This window comes from Corvus hawaiiensis, chromosome 10 (assembly GCF_020740725.1).
Source record: "Corvus hawaiiensis isolate bCorHaw1 chromosome 10, bCorHaw1.pri.cur, whole genome shotgun sequence".
Lineage (NCBI taxonomy): Eukaryota > Metazoa > Chordata > Aves > Passeriformes > Corvidae > Corvus > Corvus hawaiiensis.
Genome location: NC_063222.1, coordinates 8,596,010 through 8,604,115, shown reverse-complemented (window position 1 = coordinate 8,604,115; position 8,106 = coordinate 8,596,010).

Sequence of the window (8,106 nt, the reverse complement as noted above, 5' to 3'; positions counted from 1 at the left end):
ATAATTTTTTCAAAATAGACCAATTCCTCTCCATTCTGGGGCAAATTATGTACTCTATGCACATACTGAGCATGCCTTGATAACCATAGATTCCATTACAAGTTTAATAATTGACTGTTCAATAGAGCATTGATGCATTTTTGTCTGGAACCAATTCACCTTTGTCTGTGTATCAAGAAGAAAGTACAGTGAATTACAGATACGGTCTTGAAATGCAAAGGCCATATGCTTTATTCATCTCAGGTTTTTTAAACTACATGTTCATGACAGGCATTGCTTGGAAATTAATATCCTAACTTGGATAGGCTAGTATATATACAATATGATTTATTAGAGCAATGATTCATTGAAAAGCACCTTGAACCTATCAAGGAAACAGCCCCTTCTGTAACAGGTTTGACCTCGAAAACAAATCACTCACTGCTGTATCTGCAAAGATGTGTGTGACGTGTCACACTAACAAACAAAAACTGTGGTTACAGTATTTAAAATATCAAGTTTAAAAAATCCACCAAAACTGTTGCTGTTACTCAGACACACCAATATCTATGTGGCACAACAGTAAGCACAAGAAGGTCCCCATTGTTCATGCAGAGCTATAATCCCATCACTGCCAACTTAGGAAGAAAAGGTCTTCTGAACAGGGGGCTTAGTCTTAAATGTAGGATGTTCCATCTCACAAAAAAATAAGCATCTCCATCACCTCTGTCCTCGCCTAACAATTCTAACCAAGGTCAACCAACATGGGTGGTTTCATGCACAAACTCACTGATCTAGGTCTCACAACTCCATGGAATTCAGCCCAGAATGAAAAATAAGACTGAAGAAAACAATCTCTAAAATTTTCAATAAATGGCACTTAAGGAGAAAGAGCAGTAATTTTTTCTCCATTGGGAAAAATTCTCTGTTAGCTGTACAGTAACCAAACTACTTTTCCATCTTTGGAAGCTGCATGTCTAAATTTGTTGCATCATTCAAGCCAGCACCTTCAAGAGCAATAAATTCACATACAAGTTATCTTTGTCACTTTGCCACAAGTGCACTATTGGCCCAATAGTGCTGCTGAATTTCCTCCAACTATAACCAATGCCTAATCCCTCACAAGTAAAGCAGCAATGCCCTGAAGTAAAGCATCTGTTACTTAGACTGATTTGTAAAATCACAAATGTAGATTTGTCACCAACCAAATCTGGTGAACGGTTGCTTCTATCTAATAATCTTAACCTGTTACACTACCTTGTAACATATACAGGCTGACATAAATCTTGTCATGGTAAATAACTGATAATGTTCAATTTAACATTTTAAGAGATTTCAGATACAGACTCAGGTATTACTTCACCATTCTTGTTATTAGGAAGTGTTTCTCTTCAAAGCACTACAAAGCAGAAAACCATTTCAAACATCTCTTTGCAATCTTACCTTAATTTTTGCCATCTTCACAGCCATTCCTCCAAAATACTTGGGTTTCACCTCTAAATGTGTTCACTTCAAACCATAACAGACTTTTCCCCATACTTTGCAGTTATTTGTTTTCTCTCGGAGGGTTTAAGAAATCCTTTAGAACACAAAGTACCCCAAACATTTTTATCCACCAATACATAGCTATGTTTTGAGAGGCATTTATCAAATTAGGTTGCAGTTTTGCTGCAGCTAAGATAGACCCCACTACAGCGATCACTCTCCAGAGATCCCAGATGAGTGCACTGTTCCCAAAGCCCCATCCTGAGGGATGCACTATCACAGCAGTCACTCACTCACACAAACTCAGGGTATCCCCAACATTTGTTCTACTTAAGGAGTAGCTGTAGACACCCCCTGTACTGACCCTTCATTGCTGCTATCAGACCCAAAAGAGAGAGTGTTCAGCTAAACAAGTGCTTTTTTCACCCACCTGTGGTTGTTGATGAACAACAGAATTTCTTCACATCTAGAGAATTTCAAGTCATGTCAGCTGCAAGCCATTAGCTCAGCTCTAGAGGTGGGGCCACTGCAAGTACCCCATTATCCATTAGGTCTGAAGGAAAAACAAAATAAAACACTGAAAAGACCTAAACTAGGATTTTTAGGAATCTACATTCATTGTTTTCTAACACATTTGAGATGTCTAAGTTTAATTTCCCTGCAGACTGTGGGTTTGACTACAGAGCTATCCAAGTGTTAAACAGCTTCATTGTTGATTGGATGCTTGTCTGTGATTTTATTTTATCTTTTGGGGGTGGGACCCCCAACAGGAAAGGTCAATTTAGTGATTTTCTGAAGAAAACAATAACTTACAAGATGTGAACTCAATTCACAGTCCAGTTGAAGTGTTGGGAATCTCCCCAGTGGTCTCTCCCCATCTTTAATGCAGTTCTGCTGTATTTAGGAATATATCCACTCTTTCACACCCTTCTTTGCTGAGAATACCTTTGATAAGTACCAATGATTCCCAGAGATTTATTTAATTCATGTTTATTTAACAAGATGTGCTCTTTACATACTTGTATGGTGTTACAGCCCTGATATGCTGCACACTCACACCTCCACTTCTGGTTTTGTTGGGATTGTGATTACAGACACATGGGCAACAAAGACAGTGGACACTGAAGATCTTAATTGCATAGCCTCTTTTTCCTTGTATTTTCTCTTCAGGACAACTAATAATCATTTGTAACACAGACAGCTGGGTTTTTTTCTGTTCCCATATAACTGTTATGTTGTCACTGCATTCAGTAAAACACACCCAGAGAAAATGTTTTCAACTGACGAGTTCAGGAGATAATTCTAGTTCTGCATTAGCTGGAAAATTACTGACATTTCACAGCATGAGGGATGCTGTTTCCTAAGTGGATACTTCACCTTTTAAAGGGCTTATTACAAGCTTGGCTGTATGCTGTACCATCACATACAGATTTTGTCTTTCATCAACAACAATGGCAAGCACCAACACCGCTCTACAGCTCTAGAGACACTTCAGCTGCTGATGGCCTCGAAGTAGTGAAAATAACCAGCAGTTTCTCATTCCTGAGTTACTTTGTGTTTTTCATAGCTGGCTCTCTTGGTTGTCTGGATGCTGTCTAAATAAGTCAAACGCCCCATCCAGGACTAAAATGAAAATGCACTCAAAAATACATGGGAAAGGAAGATTTTAATGAAAACATTCATATCTTTAATGAAAAATAGACCACGCTCTACTTACCATTTCTGTCTCTGTTTTAAATATGCATATATTGTCAGCTGTTAGCACATCACAGCCAGCTATGCTATTTTGCAGTAATAACTAACAAGGACAGTTACACAAGATTTCAAGGAAAAAATCTTGACACAGTAGTTATAAAAAGGAAAAAACCAAGCAAAAACAAACAAAAAAAAAACCCCACCCACACATAACAAAAAACCCAACAACCAAAAAAACCCCTTAGGTCTGCTTTTCCCAGAGCTTCATATAAAATATTTTTCTCTGCAAGGGTTTATTTTACCAGTGATCTCTGCAGGAAGAACAGAGCTCCCGATAAAGTCAGGCACTGCTGCTGGATTCTGAATTGCCTGTGTATAGACAAACCAATTAGTGACTAGCAATAAGTCATCAGGTGCAATTGAAAGGAATATGCAATCTGGCTTTCCTTTCTCAAGAGGCACTTATCCTCTCATCTATTGCTGCTATAACTTGAAACTCCTCTACAGTTGCCATCTGGCATGCAAGTGTGGAGCTGGGCCTCAATGAGGAACAATAAAGATGGATGAAAGCCTTGATGCTTTGCACTGCACAATACGGCCTTGTAAAAGATCCTTTCTATTAAATGATACTGAAATCAAGATTTTAAGCATTATATTTATGCCTCATTGTATCATGTCAAAGTTTATATAAAACAGATTAAATAATCTTCTAGCCAAGTCACTAAAAACTAGACTAGTGAGGGATGAGAGAAAGAAATCTTCTAGTTGACAAACATAACAGAAACCATCGTCAAAAAATGGGTAAAATGTGACATTTACAGCACATTTAATTTTTATTCTCTAAAATACAATATTGCATGTCCTAAAAAAAGTGTACAAGTATGAACAAAAAAATATTTTGGTTTTGTTTTAAATTAAAACCATGTTGTGCCTCAACAGTCCTTGAGGAGGATGGCAGTGTCAGGTACTCAGGGAAGGCAGGCATCTGCCTGGCACTGAGGGACTGGCCTGGTGAAATTGCCCCGCTCGCAAAGAGTCAGAGTACCGGCACTGTGTGGGCACAGAGGGAATTCCCTTGAGGGAAGAGTGACCCTGCAATGCCTCCCCAAAGCACAAACCCCACACTCCACTGACCACTTTGTTTGTCCACAAAAATCCCACTGTACTAACTGTAAGATCAGTTATAGGAAGGGAAAAATTCTCTCAATTTCCTCCTGACAATTCTAGGAGAGGAAAAGGAGGTTACATGGAGAAAAAAAACCTTTAAGTATGGTTTGCTATCAGAAAATAGCAACAAACTTGATTATTTCAGCACACCTGTGTGGCTGTGGAAGCAGAATCAAAGGCTGGAGTACCTCCATTTCTTAGAGTGGGGAAATGTTGTGCCTTTACAGTAATTCCTCTCAGAAAAGCAATCATGAAATCCACATATTATACCCAGCTTTTCTATGTTACACAATTCAGCGTTATGGACAAGCTATTCTAAAAATTACAGAGCTCCCAAAAAATGACAGCTCTGTTTCCCAACAAACCTTCAAGGTTTGAAATTAGTCTTTGTTCTGCATTGAAAGAACACAAACTCTTCTCCATATCTTTTCAGAAGGGAAATGTGTCAGATATTCAATTTTATCAAAACCCATTTGCTTTCCAGTCCTAGACTCATCTCCTTTCTCTCTGCCCTATCTGTGCAAGAGATCAGCAGCACTAAGCAGTCAGAATGTTATCAGAACAAGTATGCCACCATGATACACTTCAATATTGACTAGTGCCACACTTGAACTAAAAGCAATTTACTTACAATCATCAGCACAGGACACATGGAGATCCAGCAAGTACCAGTGTTGGACAACATCACAGAGAGAAGTTCTAACTCTGCTGGGCTACCCATGTTCCACAGCAGGGAAGTTACAGCACCTTTGCTGTACAGAAGTATATTACAGTAGCAGTACTTTTTTGTCTTGGTCCTTTCTGAATTAGAACAGAGCCATACCAAAAAAACAGGAATGGTTTCCTTTTGATAATGGTATTACTCCCACTTTCAGCTCAGCAGAACTATTAAATCTCAAACTTCCAATGATGTAGAGGCTTTAGGTATAGGGAAGCTGACATTTGACAAAAATGGTGCTGTGGTTCCCAGTACAATTATTAAAAATACCTGCAGGTAAAATTCTGTGGGTTACAGAAGAACACAGCACCACGCTAACATTCACCAACAAAGATCCCAAATAATGCACAAACCAAAAGCAAGGTGCCAAATACTTTCATTAAATCCACTTGAAAAAACAATGTCAAATTTCTTATATTAAAAAATTGATTTTTAAATGATCTTACAAAATTTCCCTTGAACTGGTTATATGCTGTTGTTGTTGCCTCCAGGTACAGACCTGCAATTTTTTTTTTTTTTTAATTGCGATTAAAAAACCAAACAAATGTAAGATTTTATCAACCAGTAATACAACTTACTGTGCTGGAAACATAATATGGAATGTCATTGGAAACATTATAGAAACAAAACAAGCTATTTTAGCTTCACTAAAATTCAAAATACAAGCAAGTAAAGGCAAGGGCAAAAACAATTGATACATATTGGCACAACTTTACAAACAGTGGAGCATTAAGGAAAGGGAGGAAAAAAAAGAACCCAAAGCAATTTAAATGCACGTCTGAGTGACTCTCTACAAACAGAAAGAAATGAACCAAACATTTCATTCTGTTTACCTGTGACAAAAAAAAAAAAAGACTGTTTTGATGCTCATAGAACCTAAAACAAGTGAAAAATTTTGTTTATCTCCCTTTCTCTACTTGTATTTTATCTTCTAGATAAGTCTTCCTTGCAGCCAAGTTAAAAAGTTTTATGATTGTTTTTGAGCCTTTTAAAGTTGGTTTTGGTTTTTTTCTTAGCTTTCAGACAAAGCTTTGTATTCTGCCCTGTCTCTACCTCAGCTCATTTATCTTCTGTGGCTTCAGAGGAATCAGCACACCGGAGCCTGCTTTGCTTTGTTTCTGCACTGCAGTTGAGCCTTTTGATTCCTACTGCTTGCCTCAGTAATAATGCATTTGCTAATGTTTGCCTTTAATTCTAACAGCAATCAACCAACTGAATGATTTTCATTTGTAGAAAGTCAACACTTTCTTGCCCACCCGTATTTGTGATATTCAATGCAATGTTCTAACTAACTGTAACTGCAGCACTTAAGTAATTTAAAGATAAAAGCTTGTGTATTTACTTCACAGATGAAGCTGTGTGAATGATCACCAACACTTCAAGCTAAAGCTCTCCAACTCTTGTTATGGAGGGGAAAGGTTAATGAACACTTCTCTCATGTTTCTCTTCTCCATCTCATCCCAATAGAATTTTCTTCAGATCTGAACTACACATCAGAACAGAGTAGATGCCAAGAGCTAAAAGATTATGCTGACATGCCAAGCCGCTGTTTTGGCAGATTTTACAATTACGAGGCCTAATTCTACAGCCTCAGTGTGCATAACTTACATAAGACCCTGGGAGTTTTGCATCTCAAGAACTGCATCAAATGCCAAATTTTCTTACAAAAACCGATTCACAACATCTGGAACAACTTTGGCTTGGAATTCTATACTCATAGTTTCACACCTTGGCATGCATATTCTGATTTATGTTTTACTTAATACTAACATATAAGGAACAGAGTTACATGTTGCTCCAAATTCCCACTGACACTAGGCCACAAACCCATGAAAATAATACTGTGATAAAGAGAAGAACCTAGTCCAGTGATTACCATTATCTTTAGGTAACTGTCAGAACAATACATGATTCTGTAGTGGTAACTTTGTCTTCATTTGGTTGCTGGAAGACAGGTTTTAATTAGATCATCTTTCATAATCATTGTGGAACTTTCTGTGGTCGTTTGTTCTTCCCTTGCAGAGGGGCATCTCAGTGCTTCAGCTCTTGTGCACTTTCTTGTCTGATACTCATCTCTTTCCATATCATCCTTTTTACATCACTGCACTTCAGACATGCTTTGCAATTTCACCCACTTCAAGAGGGCTCAGTGGAGAACACAGCTTAGGATCACACCCACTGTTCTTATTTGTTACCATCAGCAAATTATTCTCAGTTCTAAAGCATTTTATTTATTAAACAGTTTCTTAAAAAGTGATGTGAAGTGGAAACCTTATGTTTAAAGACAGGAAGCCAGAAATGCTTATTACTACAACTGTGATTCAGTTTACAACAAAACTGGTGAAGGACAGAACTTCAGCCAGCACAGAACAGTTCCCACTGAGATCAGTGAAGCCACATCAATTTGTGCCTACTCAGCAGTTCATCCCTAGCTTTCAAACCTGATGCATGAGATTTAACCTTTGGATTGGTTGTCTTTCTGTAAATGAAGGACAATGTTTCCTTTTATAGGGAATCTTAAATATTGACAAAACACATAACAGTAATTCAAACTCTAGAAAGAGCACGTTTTGATTCTAGCTACTACTTTTCAGAAAAAAACTTTATATGTTTAGTAAGCCTGGTCAGCCAAAATAAGCGGTCCATTATGCACAAAATGTCAGTGTCATACAGTTTTTTAAAAGGGAGTTGGGGAATTATTGTTTCTACAAAGTTCTAGATCCTTTTGTAAGAATGATTATTTATACAGACACATTAGTTCATTTCAAAAATTGCCAGTCTGGCTTTTCATCATTATATAATCCCATAGCTTTTAAAAGTTGAGCACCTACAATCTGGACCACTTTATGTATAAGAAATTGCTTGTGTAGTCTTCATCCAACATTTTCCCTGTTTTAAACAATGACAAAAGTCACTCTGCCACTAACAATAATAGTTCCCTAATATCTCAAATTGCAAGTTGTAGTCTATGAAAAATAAAACTTCATGTGAACAGAGCAGGACCAAAGACAAGCATGGAAATGTCATGGAGAAATACACAGCCACACGCAGGCAAACTATTT